Genomic DNA, 26,112 nt, shown 5'->3' with positions numbered 1-26,112 from the left:
TATGAATCAACCTGGAATTGGATGTGTGTCTATATTGTGTCAACGCACTGTGAAGAGGATGGTTCAAGTGGCCAAAAAATCTCCAAGTATTACAGCTGGAGAATTGCAGAAGTTAGTTGTGTCTTGGGGTAAGAAAGTCTCCAAAACTACAATCCGAAATCACCTACATCACCACAAGTTGTTTGGAAGGGTTTTGAGAAAAAAAGGCCTTTACTCTCATCCAAAAACAAACTCAAGCATTCACTATTGGAAACTACTGACACTACTGGAACTTCAAATGGGATCAGGTTCTATGGTCAGATCAAACCAAAATACAGCTTTGGTTTTGGCGCACACAGAGAGGTAGCCATATGGAAAAGTACCTCATGCCCACGGTTAAATATGGTGATGGCTCTTTTTGGAGCTGTTTTTCTGCCAGAGGACCTGGACATTTTGTTATAATGCATGGCATCATGGACTCTATCAAATGTCAACAGATATTAAATGAAAAACTGACTGCCTCTTCCAGAAAGCTTTCCAGAGTACTTTTGTGAATCTTTTTAACAAAAGATCAAAAGGTTAAACAACAAAGACAATTTTCACAGGCTTCTTTGCTCATATTTACCAAGGGTGCCAATATTGGTGGAGGGTACTTTATGTCAAAATGCAAATCCTTATTTTTAATTTAATATTATTATAGTTATTAGCTTGTTTTTGCTAACATCATTTATGACACTTTGAGAAAGTTGTAGACGGTACACATAGTGCTTCTTAAGAGTGTTTAAATGTAGATTTCATTTACGCCTTAGTTTGAGGACATTTATTATTGATTATTAATTTGAACTTAATAAATAAGAAGCTTTTATGGAATGGGTGTAAGAAATAGATACTGTAAGTACACCTCATATAAGGTAAGATTGAGACATTTTTGCCAATATTTTTTTTTTTTTTATTGTATCAACATCTTATAAGAGTATGGAATTGAATGCAGTCCAATTGTATTAAAAGTATTATGGAGACCCATACTGCATAATACCCCATAATTATAGCTACTTATTTTTGAAGCCCATGTTGCAGCCAAAAATATAATATTTTAATGGCCTCTAACTAAAGTGTTCTTAAAATCTTATTAATTGAAACTTTTATGTGTCTTTTACAGCTTTCTCAAAGTGCTGTTAGTAGAAATTAGTGAACTTGCAAAATATGTATTAAAAGAAATGCAATAACAGTAATCAGTCAATTCATAATGGGGTCATTCCATCTCAAATATTTTTAAAAAAAAAAAGAAACATTTTTTTTTTTATCTCATAGCACACAACAAATTTTGGTTATACAGCATTCATGTTCCTTAGACTTAAACGTAAGTCCAAAAGTAATGCACAAGATTGGTCACAGTTCCACTTTTATGGTCAATTTATAATGGGAAGGGTTTGAGTCTCAGTCTTATTTTTTATTTTTGGGAGGTACCTAAGTAAGTATAGTGTCCATGCAAAACACATCAGGTTTGAGACTTCTCTTATATAGTTTATTTTTTATGGGGGTGAGAAATGTACAGTGTAATAAACAGAGCTGTGGTGTTGTTTCTCCTGTGATAAAAGCAATAATTGACTACAGTTCAAAAGCATCGGTTATAGAAAAAGTATACTAAAATACACAGGTACAAAAAAGGAAAGTAAACTCTCATGATATATTCCAACAGCCTTATTCGGGAATCTGCATATTGACCTTGATTATTTACATAACCACATTTTTTTTTAGCTTCAACCTTGAGTTTGCAGGATATGATTGCCAAGTTCCGGCAGTAATTTAATTGCTATAATAACCAGTAGAGCAGGTTTAATTATTGTAACCCCCATGAGGAAGCATGAAACCGCTATATATACCACAACACTATGTTTTCTACAAAGTTTTGCTGGTGTATTTGACCTAGCAGGTATTTGCCCTTGCTGTAAAATGCAGCCACAGCCCATGAGAGAACACAAAATGAATGACTGGTGTGTGTTGGGGGAGAGATGTGATAAAATGCACTGCATGGAAGGAATAAAGCCACTTTAAGAAGCATACACACCATATCCTCAAGACCCAGTGAGTTCATTACACTGCAGCATTAATGTATTATCAAAGTATCTAAATGTTTTATTTTATTGAGTTATAAAATATATATATATTTTGTATTTTTAATTTACCTTAACAATAAGCTTGGGTATTGCATAGATTTGATCTCACAATGTTATAGAATATAAAATGTCATGTCTCGATCATCACCCAGGGGATATACAGTATGCATTAGGGAGTATAATGGGCAAATTAAAATATAGAGCACAAGAAAATGAAATTGGTATCTTAGTATTCTGTCACATGGATAAAACTCACTCAATATTCCAAGTTCTGTGACAACCATAATTATTTAAAATTGTGGGATATTTAATTAAGAATGAGGGTTGTCATAGGATGCATTATTACTCAATGGCTGTAAACCATCCATAGAGAGCTGTTGTACAAATAATGTGCAGCATAACTGAGGATTGTTTTAAATGGTTTCACTAAGTAGGAAATAAAACACAACAGGACATGCCATTATAAGGAAATAAGTTGATGACAAAGATTAATGATTTTTTCTCCACTTCTCAATTCAGAATAGACGTCTAAAATCTGTTTAGAGATGGTGGTGACAAAAGTGGCAGTGTGAGACATCACACTGAACCAAAACATAACCACTGCAAATTGTCTAGATTAATCACTAAAAGGTAACTGTTTTCTCAATTCAGTCATCTTAGTTGCTTATCCAGACATCTAAGCAAGGAATTTTATGCAACTGGACTTTTACATTTCAATTTAAAAAATAATTCATTATTTAATTGCGTACATATTTATTATTATTAACTTATTTATTATTATTTATTATTATCATTACATATTTACTTCCATTTACTATATCATGGCCAATAGTGTATATGTCAAATCTCATATGACCAAACCGGAAAAAGCTGTCTCATCACATCCGCTTGTAGGGTAATCCACTAACCCAAACGCTAACCTAATAATAATAATAATAATAATAATGTTTTATTTATAAAGGGCCTTTCTCAAGGTCACTGTACATGGAGATAATACATAAGCACAGCATCAAACATAAATAAAGGTATCATACAGAAACTAGACAGCAAAACACTATACAGAGTAGGCCTGGAAATACTGTAAGAAAAGATAGGCTTTTAGTTGTGATATGAATGATGATATGGTAGAGATGTCACAAAGAGTTAGTGGAAGAGTATTCCAGAGTTTCAGAGCCACAGCATTGAATAATCTACCACCCATTGGTGAAAGACCATGTAGACATTTAAAAGTTAATAAGAGAATTGTATACAGAATGCAGACAGAAATAGGTAACCAATGTGGATTATGGCACAAAGGGGTAATATGATCAGATTTCTTGACTTGATTGATGACTCTGGCAGCAGAATTTTGAACATATTGTAATCTAGTGATTGTTTTAGCAGACAGCCCAATAAGAAGCGAGTTACAGTAGTCAAGATGAGAAGTTATCAAAGCATGAATCAGAGTTTCAATATCTTTAGTGCTAATAGCAGGTCACAGTTGGGCAATGTTGCGAAGGTGGTAAAATGCAGTCTTGGTAATAGAACTTACATGAGATTGAAATGTAAGTGCCAAATCAAATGTTACACCTAGATTTTTAATAGTATGAGATGGAATTAATGTAGCCCCATCAATGGATAAACTCAGTTCAGACATTTTTAAAAGGGATGGTGGACCAAAAACAATAAGCTCAGTTTGAGCATTATTAAATTTTAGCAAGCTGTTTTGTAACCAGATTTTGATGTCAGCAATACGGGCATTCAGGGAGTCCAGAGGAATAGCAGAGATGGAGTGAGCTAATATGTAAATTTGCAAGTCATCGGCATAACAATGATAGCTGAACCATAACTATGGATAATGTGACCAAGAGGTAACAAATAAATATTGAACAGAAGTGGTCCAAGAACAGAGCCTTGAGGGACACCTTGAGAGAGAGAACACAAAGAAGATTTGAAGTTATGGTGATAGGGATCAAGAAGATTGTTAGCAGAGAGATGAGCTTGTAGCTGCGAGACAACTATTTTGTCAAGCACTTTAGAAATGAAAGGACCATTAGATATAGGTCTGAAATTATTCAGAACAGAAGAATCTAACCCTGGTTTCTTTAAAATAGGAGTGACCACAGCCGTTTTTAATGATAGCGGGACAGAGCCAGAAGAAATAGAACAGTTGATCAAGTGAGCAATAGGAGATGAGATTACAGATAGTCATCTTTTAAGAAGTGAGGTAGGTGCTGGATCTAACTGACAAATAGATGAGCTAGTTTGAGCAGTTAGGTTACTAACAGAGGATGGACTAGTGGGAGTAAAGTTAGAGAGGATGTGTTTTATTGGTTGAGGTGAAGACCAGTTAGTGGAAACGTCTGATGAGTTTAATGAAAATGTTTCACAAATAGATTTTATTTTATTTTCAAAAACGTGAAGGAAGGAGTTGCAGAGGCCAATTGAGCCAGTAATATGATGCGTTGAATGTTTAATTAAGTTTGAAGTTTGTTAACAGTAGAAAATAATGTCTTACGTCTTTTAGCAGTGCTAATGATGGAGTAGTAGTATGCTGTATGTGTGACATTAAGAGCAGAGTTGTATTTCAGCTGGTGAACACAGAAATCTTGGTAATGCACCTCCAGACCACTTTTCCTATACTGGCGCTCAAAATGTCTGCCAGTTTGTTTAAGGAGTTGGAGCTCAGGTGTACACCGAGAAAATGCATAAGATGAAGGTACCAGCTTAGTTATTATAGGGGCATGTTTGTCCAAGGCTTCAGAGATAGCAGAGTTGTAAGTAGAGAGAACAACAGAAGGACAAGAGAAATCAGAGAAATCAGAGTAAGAAGACAGAGAAGATGCATTAATGGAGTCTGAGCTTTCTGAGGATTGACAGATTTAACATTGCATAATTAATAGTACTAGAGGGAAATCAAATCTAACTGTTTATCAGTTTATAAACATTTATCTATCAGTTTATGATTAGATATGCCAATTTGTGAGCAGTGAGTAGGAAAGTTAAGATGTTGTACAAGACTGAAATAATCCAAAGTTAGTGTAAGGTCACTGGCATTAGAATAGACATAGAGGCAAAATGTATATTGAAATCACCGAGCAGGATAACACAAGAGGATACAGCATAGGCCAGAGTAGTTCACTGAGTAATCTAACAGAGGCTTAGGAGGATGATATATGAATATGATCAGAAGAGTGGTATGAGCAAGTACTTTAAAAGCCATGTATTCAATAGATTTCGCATGATATTCGGTCATGACAATTTTCATAACATTGCGATAGACAACTGTAAGGCCACCATTCCTACCACAGAGACATGGCTTAGAGAAATATTTATATCCACAGGGAGTAAGGAGGTTTAAATGGAAGTAGTCATTTGGTATCTGCCAGGTCTCCATGAGGACTAACATATCCAATTGTGTTCCTAGCTAGTTCGCACTATTGCTATTAATATTCAAAGTATTGTTTGCATTTTATTTCATTTTAATTTGCATATATGAATGTTAGTGAGAAGAAAATTTCTTTGTCAAAACCGATAAAGTACCAGAAGCGTGAAAATCCTAACAGTGATTTCTGCTATGTACCACAATACACGATGTCGGGAAGGTCAATTCCACCGTAAGTTTCCAGCACTTCCCAAAGGCTGAAACATTAAGACAAATATGGATATGTAATTTATTATGTGAGAATTTGGTAAATAAGAGGACCAGGAATGTCTGTAGTAGATATTTCGTCTCCACAGATGTCATTCACAGTGGTTGATGATGCATATAAGAGTGGGCTGTGCTTGTGTTGTCAGCCTGGAACGATTTCTCTCTACCAACAGCCAGACCAAGCATCTGGGAGAGATCACAATGGCCAGAGGATGAAGTAACTGAAGAGGACAACATGGATGTTGAAGTGTTGCTTCAGTGCCACGATTAAAATGCCAAACCAGAACCATCAGCTTTCGATGTAGTATGTTAGAAAACAGAGGTGCAGCAGCAGGTGATAGAAGAACTGCGAAAGAGGATGGAAGAGGTTACACAGAAGCAATCATTTGGCTTGGAGAGGTTTTCAGCATCGTATGATGACATCAGATGCTATTCCAGTGCCCAGTTGCATGAAAACCTTTATGTGGTTTGACTTAAGGTTACCCCTAAGGGAAACAAATCCTCGAGTCAAGGGATTTCTTCAAGAGCATTGCAACAAACGTTTTAACTGTCACCCTTACCTAAGTGTTTATGCTAATCATTTTGCGAATGTTTCTGGCAAAGTGCAGCAATAGGGAAGCGGCTGCTATAGTTACGAAATCTCCCACAATAAACAGAACCTAATGGACTATAAAACAAATTTCATCTATCCTACTGAAACTGTACTACAATCTTTCGGTTATAGAAAATAGTAACAGTACTGAAAACAAGAAATGTAAACTAAACTGGACCAAAGATGAAAAACCCATTCTTTTAGAAGAATACGGGAAAAGAAAAAACAACCTCCAAAGCCACTTTAACCCACCAGTCCCTCATGTGCAAAAGACTAAAGCCTGGCATGAGATAACAGAAAAAATAAATTCAAGAAATCTTGCTGTCAAGAGCACAGTAAAATAAGTAATGAAAAAATATGAAAACGTACTTGTGAGTTCCAGAACAGAAATAAATACCCATAAAAAGAAATTGGGAAAAACTGCTGACTTAGCTACATTTAAGCTAAATTGATACAGTTTACCAAATATTTTCTTGTGTAAATGAGGAGGGCCACCGCCACAAGACCTCGGGAAGCAGATAAAATAACATGGATGAGCGTTAATAATGTTTTGACCTAATATTTTGCTTTGTAAATTGTATTTTTTTGTAATATGGTCTCTTTTTTTCTCCGATGCAAAGAGACATTGAGCTTGGGTAAGACACTATATTATATTAACTTTTTTCTCCTTTAGAAAACACCTGCAAAGGTTTCTAAAGGTATCTCTGTGTGTACTTCTCCCGCAAACTTTGCACCACCAAACGGAACTATGACGTCAGGGACCAGAAACTATTGGCCATGAAGGTAGCATTCGAAGAATGGTGTCATTGGCTGGAGGGAGCCAAACACCCCTTTCTTGTGCTAACGGATCACCGAAACCTAGAGTATCTGCGCACCGCCAAGAGACTCAACAGACAAACTCCCTCAACAGGTCTTACTCATTTCCAGTGTGTGCTTGGCTTCCAACCTCCTCTATTCCCCTGGTCAGAGAAGCCTATGGAACTCCTGCTCGTCAACATCTGGCTCCAGAGAAGCGAGACCACCTGGACCCAGGTCTTCTTTTTTTTTTCTTCTGTTTCTTCTTTATTATATTCCCAAACTCAGGTAGAGTGTGAGTGATACGCTACAGCCAACTGAACATTAATATCCGAGGCATAGAGAGTATATAATGATGCCACATCAATGTGTGTGTTGAGCTGTACCTCCTCATGTCATACTTCCGGGAGACCTTGCAACTTGTTTATACTGTAATTTATTAGATGTCATGTTCTTTCACTTATATGCAAAATGTTAAATGTTAAAGCAAGTTTATGTCTCTAGTTCTTATTCAGTCATGTAAAATTTTAACTTACTGTGTTGCAAGGTTTGACTAGTGTCAATGTAACTGTTTTTAATGAATACATGTAGTTACAGATTAATTGAGAAGCTATGCAAGCCATCTGAATCTTGTCTGCAATAAACTTTTTAACACTGTAGATAGAGTATGTGTATGCTTATGAATAAAATAATATATGGTTGTATATCTGTTGACGTGTTCCCTTAATCCTACAGTAATTGTTTTTCAGCCATAGCAACTCTTGGAGCGAAATTGTGAGCTTTTATAGATGGGGATGGATTGTGAATAGGTTTGGACTTGGTGGACTAGGTTTGGACTTGGTGGAGTACAAATACTTGCACTGATAGACATGCACAGACATAGGAAAGAAGAGAAGCGTGCTGTTACTGCAAAGGATATGGAAGGAGGAGCCCCCCTTCAATAACAAATCTAGATGGTGGAGCTGGGGAGGAGGGTAGGATATGAAATTTAGTAGCACGCACTGGCCGTAGTTGGCTGGGAATATAAAGGATAACATGGATGGAGAAGCGTGTCTGGCGTCAAGGGAGCCAATCAGCGCTCGGACAGAGTTTTGTGGCTGAACTGGTCACGTCTACAGTGTACAAATGTTTCTATTAGACAAGCCTGTAATTGTCAGAAGACCAGATCTCTTGACAGATTGTGACCACAATTGTGATAAACAGTTTAGAGTAATTTGAATCATTCAAGTGAAAACAATGAATACTCAATCAAATGCTAATTATGCAGTACAGAAATAGTAACATCTTATTTAGCCTGACAACACTGAACAGGTAAATTAAATCTGTGTGCTACTTTGTTTTTTAAATGTTTGCAAAAAGGGCAAAACCTTGTGCTTTTCTCAGCAAAAAAATACAAGAACACTAACAATTTTAACCAGGTAAAGATTAAATGATCGCATTTCCCCACCTTAACTTGTGAATACTTGTCATTGCTGGTTTTGTAAGTGTATGAAATTAGAGCATTCAGAGGTTAACAAGTCAGTATCCTGAGAGCAGAGGGCAAGCAGAGTTCATGTCCAGGCTAAAGTAGGTTCAACAAAGAGAAAAAGACAGAAAAAAATTCAACTTGCTCCTTATTCATGTTTTGGTATATAGCTGTTTTTAAACTTCACCATAGACTTCACAGAGGATGAGAACTGACTGTTAGTAGAATAGGTTTTAATAGGTGGATTAAACAGCATGCATGGATGACAGACAATCTTTTCTGAATCAGGAACATGCAGGTAAGTAACAGTAACATCTTAAACATATTGGGAAAAACTAAAGACACAGGCCAGACTAGAATAATATTTTACATGTAGTGTGAGAACAGAACATTCCTCAGATACTAGTGATCCTGATCCCTTCTGCTCTCTGGATCTGTCTGATAGATCCTGATTCCTTACTTCTGGTTGGAGTTCTCATCAATTGGAAATCACACACTGCTGCTGAGGGTGGCCCCATATGGACAGCCTGAAGATCATTGAGATTACTGAGGAAGGTACCACTTAAAAAAATCATAGAGATGGCTTTAGACCACAATTCATATGAACAGCTATGCTATGGTGGTTTAGGACTACAATTGCCACAAATAGTTTTCATCAGTGAACAGTGGATAAGTTCAACAAAACAGACTTCCTGTGAAAACTGTAATGAATTTCCTTGCTACACAATTGTACTATTTGACTATGTAGTACACAGTTAGAGAAGGGATTTATTTATAATTGCACTAATCGTTGTCATCCAGATGAAGAGGGGTTCCCTTTTGAGTCTGGTTCCTCTCAAGGTTTTTCTTCATGTCATCTCAGAGCGTTTTTTTCCTTGTCTAGTTAGTGATAAATTAATAGATTTAAAATATATATCCTGAATATCCTTGCTAACCTTTTGTCACAACATGATGTGCTACATTAGAAACTTTCCAGAAGAGGATAATAATCATATAATGAATACATTTGTTTACCTTGGTCTGTATAAATGCACTTAACTAGCAATCTAGCTCATTGTAAGTCATTATATTGTTAGCTACAATTTTTAGGCCAAAACATGAGATTGGGAAATACACTGAAGACACTTGCCTGGTGGGCTAGCTAATGCATTTATATTTGATCAAAAAGCTTCACTGTCTCGTAGAAATGCTTGTGATGAAACTCATCTGCTATTATGTTTTGTTGCAGTTGACAAATGGATAGAAACAGGCTCATGCTGAATAACAATGCTTAAACAGAAGTATCACAAGAAGGACGTGGTTTTATTATTTTCCTTATACAGGTCCTGCATTTGGTCTTTAGCCTTGTAATGTTTGTGAAATCTCTGCATAATGCTGAGTGAAAAATTCTGGTCTCAGATCAGTGATTCAAGTGGCAAGCAATGAAGCAGGACAAGCTAGAGAGAGAGCTCCACACTGTGGGAAGAATCAGCGTGCGTGCGCGCGCACACACACACACACACACACACACACACACAGAGGTTTAAGTGCCTTACTCAAGGGCCACTGGGTTCCCAGTTTCCTCCCACATCCCAAAAAACAAAGACAAGGTAGGTGGACTGGCTACTCTAAATTGTCTCCAAGTGTGAATGAGTGTGTAAATGTGTTGGACTACATGGTGCCCTGTGATAAATCCATCCAATGTGTATTCCTACCTCATGCCCAGTATTCCTGGGATAGGCTCTGGATCTACCACAACTTTGTTCAGGATAAAATTATTATTGATGATGAATGAATGAATGAATGATATTTCATGTTGTTCAGTCTATCTCTAATCAAATGCAAAATAAAATGTATTATTTATCTTACACGTGAAATAAGCCAGGCTGAATTAATTAGCTCATTAATTAATTGTTCATTATTAATTTCCATGCTCTATCCTGTTAGCATGTTATCATAGAGACTCCATTTCCCAGAAAGCACCGCAAACTACAAACATGGTCGATGACTACAACTCCCAATGAAACACACAGACACATCACTTCTCCTGAGAACTAATCACACACCTGTTCCCAATCACACTGACAATCACACCACAATATATAAGAGACTGCTCATTCACAATGTCTTTGTGAAGTATATGCGTAGTTGATATTTTCTCTGTTGTTTACCAAGCCTTGATCTCACGTTGTTCTGGTTTTGATTTTGTTTTTCATTTCGTGCTTTTCCTTGCCTACTTCATGCCTGTTTGCCGATTGCCTGACCTTTACCTGTCTTTGTTTATGCCTTTTACCTTGACCTTTGGATTACCTGTTCTTAATAACACTCTAAATTGCACTTGCATCCGTCTTAGCTTCCATTACCTAACACCTGGACACTCCTGAGAGAAGACCTTCAGCTCCAACACAGAATCTGAGTCTCTTGGCCACACTGTAGTCTCCCCTTAATTGCAGTTTTTCATAGAGACTTTACCTAGGAAACCTTCCAACAAAAAATGCTGTGAAAGTCCAGAACAAAAAAAAAGGGGCACATGTACCAATTACTGTATGTTTTTATAGATTAATGCTCAGCGGTACTCATGTCTGACAGGTTTTGTTTGGATATCGGGTCCCCAGCTGAGCGTTTTATTTTGTATGCAAATCCCAGTCACAGCAGTGATTCTCAGCACCTGTTCCTTCTCTCCATGCTTACCGAGCAGCTTTTCTGCACCAGACTCACAAATCAAGCAGGGTGCAAAAGAGGGGTGGACAGGTAGCCCCGGAGCTGCCGCACTTCTCACACACCACCAAGCTATTCATTTTGTCATCAGTCATTCTTTCTCAGCCAACGCACAACACACACACTTCTGTCCTCTGTCAGAGGTAGTGGTGACTCATGCTCCTTATGTTTATTCTCAACTGTGATGGATTGCTAAGAGCTTTGTCATGAAGTGGATCAAAAGCATTTAAATGAGCAGAACAGTTTTTAGGTGTATCTATATATATATATATCCATAAGTATTTGGACAGTGACAATTTTTGTAAATTTTCCTCAGTACGCCACTATAATAGATTTGCATTGATGCAATCTTGATGTTATTGAAGTTTGGACTTTGGACTTTTAGCTTTAATTCAAGGGGTTTCATAAAAATATTGTATTGGCCATTTAGGAATTTGGTACATTCTTAAAAAGGAGGAATGCACTGGTGAGCTCAGCAACGCTAAAAGGCTTGAAGACAGTTAAAGTGGACGATCGCAGAATTCTTCACAGCATCTAGCCAAGTCACGAACACACTTGGGGAGGTAGGTATATCATTATCAAAGTCTAAAATCAAGAGTGACATTCATGAATACAAATACAGATGGTTTACTACAAGATGCAAACCTCTGGTAACACTGAAGTACAGAAAAGCCAGATTAGACTTTGCTAGGAATATCTAAAAAAAAAAAAAAACAAACCCTGCCTAGTTCTTGAACAAGATTCTTTGGACGTATGAAACCACGATTAACTTCTACCAGAATGATGGGAAGAAAAGAGTAAGGAGAAGGAAAGGAAGGGCTCATGATCCAAACCAAACCACATCATCTATCAAACATGTGGAGACAGTGTTATTGCATGGACATGTATGGCTGTGAATGCAACTGTGTCACTGGTGTTTACTGATGATGTAACTGCTGATAGCAGTAGCAGGATGAATTGTATAGAGCAATTATTTCTCATCAGATTCAGTCAAATGCTGAAAAACCAATCGGACGGCACTTCACAGTACTGATGGACAATGATCCAAAACATACAGCGAAAGCAACCCAAGCGTTTCTTAAGGCAAAGAAATGGAATGTTCTTAAATGTCCGAGTCATTCATCTGACCTCAACCCAATTGACCGTGCTTTTTACTTACTGATGACAAAAATGAAGGAAGAACGACCCACAAACAAGCAGCAACTAAAGGCAGCTAATTAAAACTGCTAGTTTTCTGCAGTAGTCCAGTCTCGAAATGACAGGAGAGTGAACCAGCACCCGAGTGGCCTGTATGGATAGAAATGTACGAATCCTTTTGATATTGTAAAGGAGAAATTGACATGAACGTGACAGATTAGCAGTGTGAGAAGAAAAGGACAGTTGTTTGTCCATGGATACCATGCAGTTGCATGTAGTAACCGAAGGTGGGATCAGAGAGTTGTCCAGGGACATCACAAGATCCTGACATGGTGATTAATCAGCTGGGATGAACAGCAGTTCAGTTTTGCTGGGATTTCAGCTGATGAGTTGCTATCCATGATGAGTTGTCTGCCAAACATGCTGAGATCTGAGTGGAAACATGAGGGTGTGAGGGAGGGAAGAGGAGGATGAGTTGAGTGTCATCTGCATAACAGTGGTATGAGAGCCCATGTGAGGATATGACCTCACCAAAAAAATATATTTTTCTCAAATTAATTCATAGGGGTGCCAATAATTGTTGCACGCCTATATTTAACAAAGATATGTTTTTGAAAAACCTGTGTTGTGTTTGCAATTGTTTGATGTTATCCATGAGAGTATTTTTGTGATTTTTTTTTTTAAAACAAAAGATCAAAAGGTTAAACAATAACTACAAAAGGTTAAACTACAGACTATTTTTCACAGCCTTCTTAGCTAATATTTACCAAGGGTGCCAATATTAGTGGAGGACTATATATATGTTTGTGTGTGTGTGTATGTGTGAGAGAGAGAGAGAGATATGTGAAAATTATACCATCCCCGAGCCATCTTGATGGAGGAATAAAATCCCCATTAATGATAGAGTCTTTATTAGTCACATATACATTACAACACAGTGAAATTCTTTTCTTCCCATATCCCAGCATGTTAGGAAACTGGGGTCACCCATTATACAGCACCTCTGGAGCAGAGAAGGTTAAGGGCCTAACAGTGGCATCATGGCAGTGCTGGGGCTTGAACCCCCAACCACCCAATCAGTAACCAAGAGCCTTAACCACCAAGCCACCACTGCCCCTGTTGCCGTTCTGATCCAATTTGTAATGGTAGAGATATTGTCCTAGCCTGCAAGTCCCAAATAGTCACTGTCATCTATTTTCTTTTGTCATCAAACTGACTAGTAAAAAAAATAAAGAAAAGAAGTTTATTTGAATCTATTCGCTCTGGAGGGAGTGTCTTATACAAAAATGGAAAAACACCAGACATATTTTATCTGTTCTAGTTTGGGTATCACAAGGGATATTAAATGTTAGGGCAGAAAACATTTAATAAAACAGATAATTTTGATTCTAAAATATGTTTGGCTGAGCTGATTGTTTTAAATTCATATATATATATATATATATATATATATATATATATATATATATATATATATATATATATATATATATATATGTATATATATATATGTGTGTGTGTGTGTCTGTGCCATCACAATAATTGAGTTCTGTATTTATGTACCATGTTTAAAATGTTAAACCAATTCAACAACTAGCAGAAGAAATGCTTTTTGCAAATGTTATTAATAATAATTTTTAAATTACTAGAACTGTGAATTTCATCATATACTTTTTTTTTTTTTTTGTAGATTCACATCGGCCTCTATATAGCCTATAATCTATAAAAGCTTCATGCATATAAACTTGTCTGTGCCATCACAGTAATTGAGTTCTGTATTTATGTACCATGTTTAAAATGTTAAACCAATTCAACTACTAGCAGAAGAAATGCTTTTTGCAAATGTTATTAATAACAATTTTTAAATTACTAGAACTGTGAATTTCATCATATACTTTTTTTTTTTTTTTTTTTTTTTTTTTTTTTGTAGATTGACATCGGCCTCTATATAGCCTATAATCTATAAAAGCTTCATGCATATAAACTTTTCATTTTTAGTATCCACTGCTAGGTCATTGTATAGGCCTCTGCAGAATATTGAATTATATCTCATATTACTGACTGACAGGAGGCATTTTAATCTAATTCTGTGGTGTTACAGTCTGTCTGTAATGTACAAGGGGTTAAACAGGTCTCCAGTAGCTCTCCATCTTGCTATAATGTTAGAGTTTATGTTTATCCATAATGATAAACAAACAGAATACAATATACACTTCTAATGTACAGTATGTTATGAATTCCCAGCATATTCAGAATATTCCTTCTCATCTCTAAGGAACTAGATTTCTATTTCATGGCATCTCAGGTCTTCTGCTTTTGTAGAAGCAAATTTGTGCAGACAACTGTCAAATAACTTACAAACAGCTTCTGTCATGATGTGATGCATTTGCATAACAGATGTTCTCCCTTTGAATCGAAACAGTCAAGTAGGTTTTTTTTTTTTTTTAAACTTGCAGTCCGCCTCTAGGAAGTAAACATAAGCACCACCAATAATTTCTGTTTATACTAAACCATTTAGATTAATTACACTGCTAATGTGAGGTCACACCCTTGTGTTCCTGTATTTTCCATGGAATCATAATGTTCGATAATGTGCTTCTGCAGATCATTGCCCTGTGATAATGATGTCAAGCTCATACAACCATAATGAGATTACCACTGCTTGCAAAATCTAAGCACATTGAACATTCCACCCAGATTTCCCTGAAAACCATTTTTTCCACCTGTCCACTAAGTCTGCCTTGAAAACCATTTTCTATTAGCCAGTTAGGTAGGCTTGCTTTTCTTCTCATGAACAAAGCAGCCTCAGTTTTAATAAAATATTTGTGATATATTTATTTGGCATTTCAGAAATGTTATAATATCTATCACCTTTAACTGACATGCATTTACTATCAAAATTTAAACTCAATACACTACAGTTTTTGGCAACACTTTATAATAATGTTCAACTCATATGTAACTATGCAGGGCAACACTACAGTAAAACCTAAGTCACTACTCTTAACTATTAATGACCACTGGGTAGTTACTCAGTAAGTAATCATAATGTACTGTAATGATTTGGTAGTTCATTATGCACTAAGTAATAATTGACGAATCTTATACAGAGTATCCCATGGAGAACTACTAGCTAACTACTGATTACTTAGTAATCTTACCTATCTATTAAATAAACAGTAGCTGTTGCAAAGTAGCCTTCTCCTATACTTCAGAATCTACAATGTAAATTATGTTAATCATGTGTTTTATAAAACATAAGGATCAGAGTTAACGGCATTGTCAATGTACGATTACTTCTCTTTCAAAGTAAGGTGAGTAAACTTTAGCAATATTTCGCCTCTAGTTATGTTCGCATTATACATCGGAACCAGACATTTGGGCCCAAATACAGTGACCGCAACCAAAATCATGTAACTGAAATGCTACACTATGTGGCACTATGAGTCATATTGTACATCAGCCTACAAATGAGTCTAAAACTCTAGTGTCTAATAGAATCGATGTCTTAACTCCCACCATTTTTTTTTTGCAGTAGTGTATACATGTTCTTTTTGAATCATTACCAGTCTCAGTCACAAAGAGATGGCTCAAATAAATATGCCACTCTGTGTATGTGTCTTGAAATATCTGTTCCAAGTATTACAGAAAAAATAAGTGGTATAAATGGCGGACGTGCGACTGTGCTTTACCTTAGGAGTTAATTAATAAATTATTGTAAAATGAAGCACATGATAATTCATTACTAATGATTACTAATTCATTACTAATTACTAGCTAGTAGTTCTCCAGAAGATATACTGTACGAGACAGTAAGTATTGCTTAATTCATAATGAACTACCAAACCATTACTTTACTATTACTTACTAAGTAATTAATTAGTATTCCTAACAATTCAATAGTAGTGACTTAGGAGGTAATATAGTACTGCTCATTCATTATTTTTTATTCCTTGCAAATTTATCTGAGTTATTGCACACTACTTTTATTGTTATTTTGATTTAAGCTTACTGTTTTCTTTTAGAAATACAGGAAATTAAATCTGTATTACAATATCAGTGTATCAGCAAATCTGGATAGGCTAAATGTGAGAAGTGATTGGATAACATTCTCGATCCAATCATGAACTTGGCATTCATGTTCCTGCTAATCTCATTTTACCACTGGTCTTCTGGTTTCTGTCATTCTACACCAATAACTATGTGTATTTCCTCCTATACAAAATTTAAATATAGGTTTTTATTAATATTCCATATAGAAATCATGAAGTGTTGATGGAGCAGTGCACTGACCAGCATTGATGGTATCTTCATATACAAAACCATGTGTTTACCCTGCGGAATTTAATTTTATTTTGAAGGGCTCTGTTATATATAGTATATTGCACACATTGATGTGTGCAGATATTTAATGCTCAGAGCTATCTCTTCCTCTCTACCATTCTGTAATTGCATTCATGGAAATATTTCAGCAGTCTGATCTTTGCCCTTTGTTTCTAGTCAATAGCTTTCATATCTCTTAGTGAAAAACTCATGGAAATTCATGATTTTCCACAGAGGTGCAGAGAAATGCTTCTCAAATAGATTAGCCTGTAGATGCCCCAGATTTGTGAGACAAAATTGTAGGAAAATGGGAAACACAGAGTTGAGTTATGTACCATAGTGGTACATTTAATATTTTCTTGATTAATGTGAGTCTCACCACTGTGATTTATGTTAAGTAATTAGGAATAGTAATGCCAGAGCAGAGACATTTGTGTTTGTTCTCACAAAAGATTGGTGAAAAACAGGCATAAACTTATAACTAACTATAACAGATCTGTAATAAATCTAAATATTGTAGAAAGAGTTGAGCACACCAAGGTTTGTTATAGTACTTTCAAATACAGTATACTAAATTTAAATCCAATTTGGCTTTAATATAAAATTTATACATTTTGAAGCAAATCAATATAAATTTATCACAGCAGGATATATGTCTTAAAATAGTTCCCTTTCAAAGTGAACTCAGCGTTGCATGAGCTCCACACTGTGGGAAGTGCCCTCACCCACATCTGAAGCTTGTGTAACATCATGCCTATTTATAGGTCTGCCATGATCAGGTGATGTAGCGAGACTGCATGTTGGTCATTTGTGTAACGCTCGCAAAAAGACTCTACATTTCCACTCTATCTTTTCAAAAAAGAAAGAAAAATCTCTTGCTTTCCTGTCCCTTTAAAAAAAAAAGAGAGAAAAGTATGAGCGAGAGAGAATTCAGGAAGTGTGTCATGCCTTGCTCCCGTTTCATCATGGGGGGATGGATACACTTTCTGTGTGAAGTGTTCTTCCCTTTGGGCAAGCTTTATCCCCTCACACCTTCACAAACTACCTGGATGACTGGTTAATTCTAGTATGATCAAGCGAAATGGCACTTCAACATCGAGATGTTGTACTCGCCCACATGTGGAGCTTGGGGCTCAAGTTGAACCTCAAGAAAATTATGCTTTCGCCAGTCCAGCTCGTGGTCTTTGGAGCGGCCCTCATCTGGAGTGGCATATAAATCGCCTAGAGATGTGGGCCGTATTTCTACCACTGAAACTCTTTCTTCCTCAAGTGACAAAAAATGTTCACTATGTGTTAGTTATGATAGACAACACAGTGGTGGTCCCATATATCAATCACCAAGGAGGGTTATGTTCACACCCCCTATTCAGGCAGGCACAACTAATTCTTCACAACTAAAGTTCTTGTCAGAGAGTGCAATGTGCATTCCAGGCAACTGGAATGTGGGGGCAGAAATCCTGTCGAGGCTGGGGCTGGCGTTGCAGGCTCCATCCTTAAATGGAGGAGGGTTGGCCAAGTGGAAGTGGATGTGTTTGCCACCAAGGAGACAACACAGTGCCCACTGTGGTTTGCCCTCACTCCTCCCACACCATTGGGGCTAGATGCCATGTTGCACATGTAGCCGAGGGCACATCTATATGCTTTTCCCCTGATTGTTCTGCTATTGTGGTTCTAAGTTCTAGTGAGAGTTCGCCAAGACTGTCTACATCTGTTGCTAGCAGCACCTTATTGGCCAGTTGAATATGGTTCTCAGAGATAATATCCCTGCTAGATGGCACTCCTTGGGAGATTCCCATCAGCAGGGATCTACTGTCTCAAGCCAGAAGGCTGATTTATCACCCTCGGCCAGAACTATGGAAACTGGGTCACCAGGTCATATATTCTGGTCTCAAAACTGAGGTTGTAGAGACCATGTTGAATGGTAGAGCACCGTCCATGGTCTAAAGTGCATTATTCTGCTTGTGTTATTCTACCTGTGACTGTTACAAAGCATTGACACCTAAAACTCCTTCCATAAATCTGACATATTATTATATGTCTCCTCATATTAATATTATTGTTATTATTATTAGTGTACATTATGTGGAGTGTCTGTTATACAAGTCCCTGTGTTCAAGCTTTTACTATAGGGACAATAACATTAGAACAAACACAATAATATAAATCTACATTCTGAGCCATGCAGAAATAATGCACACCTTCTGACAAATCGGTTTTGATAATTCAACAATTTTGTTGTATAATGTTTTTGTTTTTGTTAGATTGTTTGTTTTTCTAAACAATATTCCTGCTTTGCTGGTAAACAGGATATCAGATCGCTAATTAAACACTGCACTGCATTACATGTGCGTTATTGAGGGAGGGCCAATGAAATGCTTATTACTATCATGGAAAAGTATTCTACATCAGTGACCTTCCCTCATATTTGCAGTGGCACAAGGCACAGAGGGCACAGCATATGGTTTTAATCTTCTTCACACATGCTTCATAAATGCCTAAATTGAGCAGATACTTTCCCACAGAGATCGTCCTATAATTTCTGCATGCCATTTATTGTGTTAACCTGTATGTGTCCTGGCTCACTCTGAGCCATACTGATACGCATCATGCCTAGTAAGAGATTTGAGCCAGAACAGAGTCAAAACACTGAGACTTGATATGTTATTATTACCTGCTGAAAGCCTTTTCCCTGCTATAATAGCTGAAAACATTTGACGAACAGTTCAAAACATTCAGGCAAATATAATTCACAGAACATGTTACCAGCATTCTATAATACATTATAATTATGTCCCACTCAGCTGCATATTATTCAGATTATATGTGTATAGTTGCTCGTTTGAATATGTATCTCTCTTCTGGCTCTATTCCTTTTGGTCCTAAAAACTGTTGTTGGTACACATATTCTGAAGAAACCTTGGCCTTGAGGCAACTTGCAATTATAGACCAAAATCCAACCTCCTGTTCTTGGAGTCCATATGGAAGAGGGTTGACCAAGTGGAAGTGGATGTGTTTGCCGCCAAGGAGACAACACAGTGCCCACTGTGGTTTGCCCTCACTCCTCCCACACCATTGAGGCTAGATGCCATGTTGCACATGTGGCCGAGGGCACATCTATATGCTTTCCCCCCGATTGTTCTGCTATTGTGGTTCTAAGTTCTAGTGAGAGTTCGCCAAGACTGTCTACATCTGTTGCTAGCAGCACCTTATTGGCCAGTTTGAATATGGTTCTCAGAGATAATATCCCTGCTAGATGGCACTCCTTGGGAGATTCCCCAAAATCCAACCTCCTATTCTTGGCTATAGTAATGGAAAGCATGGTAACTAGGCAATTTAAAGTCTTTCTTATTGAAAATACCCTTTCTCGTCCTTTCAGTCTGGATTTGATGAACATTCTGTCACTAAATCTGTTCTGCTGAGAGTTGACAATGACCTCCAACACACCTTCTTTTTGACTTCACTGCAGCTTTTGATACCATAAAAAAAGACCATTTTTCACCCCTTGGACTTTTCGACATTTTGAAGTGTTACTGAGAACTGGGACCTGAAATGGACTTAACTGGGATTATGTCATGAATCTAAGTGACGAAAAGTATAGTGTCAGGTCAGCCCATACTACAAAGTCCAGTTCCCAAAATACACCACGGCCTACAGACATGGCATGATATATAGTGACATATAGTAGTTTGTGATTGTAATTGCATAAGTATTCACCCCTGTTTGCTGTGAAACACCTAAAGTAGATCTGATTCAAACATTTACCATCAGAGGAAGCCTTCTACCAAAAGTCAGTAACCGTTCATGGAGGGTATTAGTGAAAGAAACAACCAAGAAGTCAAAGGTAACACTGAAGATGCTGGAGAGATTCACAGATCAGACGGAAGGAGTTGTTCAACCATAGCCTGGAGTTTGGCATAAGGCATGTTTGAAAATCACCACACAACTAACACAACACAGTGTTTCTGTGATGCAGTGCCCCACTAAGGTACCATTATTTAATTTTGAAATAAAAGAATTTCCATTTAAGAAGTTCATGCACATCTGTCTAGTTTAATCCTCTATTTGTACTTAACTGTCATCTGTGTCCATGTGCATGGTCTTGTCCTGGGTTAAGACACTGTGATCTCTCTTGTATGTATTGTTTGTTTTATCTGAGTATGAAGACCCAGGTCTTCTGTGTGCCTGCTTGGGGCTTTGCAGTGGGTAAGTGTAAAATAAACTGGCAATCAAAAAATTGCTAAGATGAGATTTTAGCAAATGTCTTTGGTGTGTTAAAATCCCCTCGCTTACAAATGAAAAAACACAATAAATGAGACCATTATATCTATTTGTTTGATGAGTGTTGTGCAATTGTCAAGTGGTTATTAGTGTGTTTGCCAGGGTCTTAGTTTGGTTTGCATAGCAAGGATACACTGTATAATCAATAGCCATAAAATGATTATGTCTTGATCATTAGGTGTAGGAGTGCTCAATATAGTGTCCAAAATGAAGTCTGAAATTACAGCTATTATGTATTAATAAACTAGCAGTGTTAACATTGATCTGTAACTTGGTGCTGTGCAGAAGAAGAGGCAATAAAATGCTTTGAAAGCCAAGAATAAGCCTAGAAAATCATTGGGAAAATCACTGCTTTAACAGAGGAATAATTCTCAGATCAAGAAATTGCTATTAAAGTTGATTGCTAAGAGCAGTTACTGGTGGCCAGTGAAGACCCAAACGATTCCTTTGACAAAAAGAAAGATCACTGAAACACAATGTTTTGGTCAGAGAAAGCAAGTCTGATCTTTAAAGATGAAATGAGACTTGAGTATAGAGTGCAAAACTCAACATCTTCCAGCCAAAGAAGACTGAGATTTTGAGGCTGGGATGTTTGGTCATAAGTCAAAAATGAATCCAAAGTTTATAGCTGCACACAAATGGGCTCAACAACATTTTGCCAAAGAACACAACGACTGGTGACTGGCCGCATGAGAGGTGACCAATTTAGGTTTCTTCTCCAAAGAAGTGATGGACAAGAAGTAAGAACAATGCTGGGAGAACAGTTTAAGAAGATGTCTATTGAGGTAACTGTAAAGTATGGTGGTGGTGGGATTATGGTCTGAGGATGCATCACAACCAAAGATGTGATGCATTTTTGCCAGTTTATCAGTGCCTGATTTGTCATGCATACAATGACGTACTGACAGACTCCCTAATCCTAACTCATTCATCTTCATTTGATGGCTAGTAACTGGATATTGCAACAAGACAATGCATACCAAGACAATGCAAGATGCCGTATGACACATTAAGTGAGGGAACGTTTTGTAATGGCTCGTCACCTGACTTAAATCCTATTGAGAATTTTGTGGGATTACATAGGGGACTCTATTAATAAACTTCATCCAACTCTTATGGATAGTCAGTGGACAGCAATGCTGTGTTCATTGGAAACAGCTTCTTCAAATCATTTAGAAAATCAGTTCGGTCTGAGGTCATCAAAGGTATAAAAGCAAGGCCCTATCCTGGCAATACTGCACTCTGGATAGGACACAAGACTGAACCCTGGACCTTGGAGGTGTGAGGCATCAGCACTATCTTTCTTCTATCTTTTGAACAGGTTGTTGTCCATCAAATTCGGATGCTTTTGGTCTAGCGGCCACAGGTTGTCAATCATAGTGGTGTTAAGGAGTAAAAGGATTTTGGGGAATGTCTTGAACAAATCTGATGAAAATACTAATAAAGGTGTTCTCTTTCCAAGACATATATGTTGTAGTGACATAAAATGCCACAGCAGGTGATTTTAAAGACTAGAACTACAAATACTAGATCCCTAAAAAGCAACAACAACCATTTGGGTTAAAAGCACTAAAGTATATTTCCTACTAAATAATTTTCCATGGAGACACTCTTCCATTTAATTTTAGCTGACAAAGCAGAACACTGAATGCCTTGCAATGCATTACCAAAAACATTTTAACAGTTACTTATCCATTATCCCTTTGATAGCTCTTATAAAATAATCTGTAGAAGTAATATTTCTCACAGGCAGTTCAAACAATAAAAAAATAAAAAACAAGGTGTGAGAGAAAGCAAAAGGAAATCCATTTTAATTTCACTCCAACACTAATGGCCATTGCAGGGTGACCTAAACAGGAACAATGAACAAATATGATATTAAGTGTTCTCATGAACAAGATAGACTGACAGTAAAGTGATTTTATGGCCAATTTATTTTGTTCAACATAACATAACATAACATAAAATGGGGTGACATGATGGTGCAGTGGGTAGCCTTGCTAATTACAGGGTCAGGTTACTGTCTGTATTGAGTTTTGCACATTCCCCTTGTGTCTATGTGAGACACCCCATCCAGGGTGTCCAACACCTGTTGCCCTGAATCCCCTGGGATAGGCTCCAGGCTCCCCATGAGCCTGTGTAGGATAAGCAGTAGAGAAAATGGATGTGTAAATCATTTGACATTTTATTCATATTTAATCACACTGACTTAATGATGAATAATTGTATCTGTTCTATATATTTCTTATTTAGACATTTCACACATCCAATGTTTCAAGTGCAAGTATATTTACTGGGAAAAATAAAATAAAATATGGATGTGTGTTGTAAATCTTGGCACTTCAGGGCTTTATTCATCCTGCAGGATGAAAAGGTACTTAATAAATGACGGAACCGGAGCTACTGCTTCCATTTTGATGTTGATGGGTTATGGAAGCCCTACAATTTGCATGTTGTACTAACCACAATGGGCATCTAGAACTCTTGCAGAATGAATAAAAAAATGTAGTTGCCTCTTTATGCAAAAGAGAGGATTTTGTTGTACCTATTTCATTCCATCACATTCATCCCAGTTACAGTATGTATGCGCTGAAACACACCCTTACTGAATATGGCTTGAATGTTGTTGGTTGCAATCAGATTAAAGGTGGAAAAAAGAGGCATGACCAAAGTCAGAGCCTGAAAAAAAGCACAAAATAGTAAAGAAATAGTAACTGATAACCACATGGAGAACACTTGATTATGTTTCTTCCAAATAGTAGAAAAATAAATTTTTTCTTAATTTTCTTCTTATTAAGAATTTATTGTACAATTCCTAGTCACAGATGTACACCTGGACCTGGGTGGCAGTCTGCTGTTCCTGCATACCATGTGGAATCAGCAGCCTGTATGTTACAATCTGCAGATGGCATTTTTAAATTAATGAATGAATGAATGAATTAATTTATGTTGTATTAGACTATTACATTTGCTGTGTTGTGCTGTGCTTCCATTTAGTCAAATTGTTACTTAGGTCCAGATATATCTTAGCACCTACATGTTGTCTGTGGGTTATGCTGGTTGTTGATTGACTTAACCTTAGTCTTATTACTGAGGCAGTAAAGCTAGAGATTTACTAGCTGCATATATTTTGAAAAGACAATCATGAATGAACACATGAAAGGTGTAAGACAAGGCATATAAGACAAAAAAGCATGATTGATTACCTGATGTTTAAAGTTGTACCACAATCAAGATTTACAGAGTAGACTGAACAGAATTGGCAAATTATCAGATCAAAACTTGGCACTGGACTAGGCCAGACAGATTTTTTTATGCCCTGCAATCTTTGGTGCACCAAGTGAGTTAACACCAACATCACCTTCTTCAGTGATCTGAAAAGTGCAGGAGCTCATTGTTTCCAGAACATGAGCTTGTTTGAGGTGTAAGACCTCAGTAGTGACTGAAAAAAAGTATCCTGTAGTAAATTTTATTGATTATGTTTTTAGAATGCAAATGTTGACTCCTCCTAGCTCTGTAGACTTAGAATGGATTGCTTAAAATTGAGGGTTATTAGGGTACATCTGCTTTATTTCCATAAAAAAAGTAAGTTCAATTCAATTTCAATTCAATTTTATTTGTATAGCATTTTTAACAATGGACATTGTCACAAAGCAGCTTTACATAAATATGTAAATTTGGGATATACATTTGAAATATATGAATTTATTCCTAATGAGAAAGACACAGGTGAGGTGAGGGAAAAACTCCCTGTGATGCCATGAGGAAGAAACATTGAGCGGAACCAGACTCAAAAGGGAACCCATTCTCATCTGGGTTTAAATGAATAGCGCAATTATAAATAAATCCCTTTTTAACTCTGTACTATATGGTCAAAAAGTGCAATTGTGTGACCAGGAATGGATCTGGAAGAGGAGCTGGAGATGAGCACTGCTCTATCTCTTGCTCTGTCTTCTGGGTCCAGCACTCCGCCAGATTTTGGCACCTCCTTCCGCTATGGAAAACCAAAAAAAAAATTTCTCTCTGACTCCGAGGAGACAGAAGGGTGTGCCAAAAATGGAGACCAACTGTAAAGCATATAAAGAGCTGCTTGAATTGATTACTAAGGCTGGACATGCTTTTTTCTCCCCAGTGAAAATAAATCTCCCTCACACCGCAGAAAACTCTCATTTTTTTCCAGAAGTGAATGACTTCTGGTATGGGGAAAACCATACATAAGCTGTATTTATAACCCCACAATGTTGGATTATTCGGCTATCATGGGGAATGAATGGCACGGCCATTTAGCTAATCTGAAGGTGGAGGAGTCGCTTGTGAGCTACCACTCTCCATCGATGGCAGGTAATTTAGGGGGGGCGGCTTTGCCATCCAAGCCATGTAAGGCCATCTCGGCATTGGTGGGAAAGACCTAGGCCGCAGTGGGTCTCGTTTGTGGATCACTGCATACAATGGTAGTGTTGCAGGCCTACCAAGCAGACCTGCTGAGTGAGTTCGACATACGGCGGCATTCAGCCAGTTCCTTCCTCATTGTGTCGAGTTCACCCAGCCATCCACAAGTGGAGCCTGGGTCAGCACTAGTGAGAGGGAGGCACAGAAGGCGAGTGTGGTGGCCCGCCTCCCCCCGCAGAGAGCTAGGGGACCCGGGCAGTTGCAGTTGCAGTCTAGTTGCAGTGTGCAAATAGACCTGATCTGAGAATGGTCATAAAGGCCAAGCAGACAGAGAAGGAGTGGTCCTGAGAGGCCACGGAGGGATGTATCAGGGAAATGAAGTTGATAGGGCAGTTTGTCCCCAGTAGTACTGTAGGGCCTCCCCTAGTCAAGGCTGTCCCAAGTTTTCAGTGTTCTCTGGTCAGTGAGTGGTCACAGGGCAACGAAAATCTGATGCTTTCCCTCCAGTCGAATGTAGAAAAGTTAATATCACTAAAAGACCACCTGGAAGCGTGGAAACTGCTGCCAAAGGTGTCTCCATGGATTCTGTCTACCGTGGAAATAAGTGCAGAGGACAACTTTTCTAGGGGTTATATGGAATTCTACTACAATAAGGGCGTTTCTATCCCCAACATGTGTAGGGTCAATCCTATAAACAGTGAGCAAGATA

The sequence above is a fragment of the Ictalurus furcatus genome, chromosome 11, assembly GCF_023375685.1.
Source record: "Ictalurus furcatus strain D&B chromosome 11, Billie_1.0, whole genome shotgun sequence".
NCBI classification, from domain to species: domain Eukaryota; kingdom Metazoa; phylum Chordata; class Actinopteri; order Siluriformes; family Ictaluridae; genus Ictalurus; species Ictalurus furcatus.
This window is presented reverse-complemented; position numbering follows the sequence as displayed.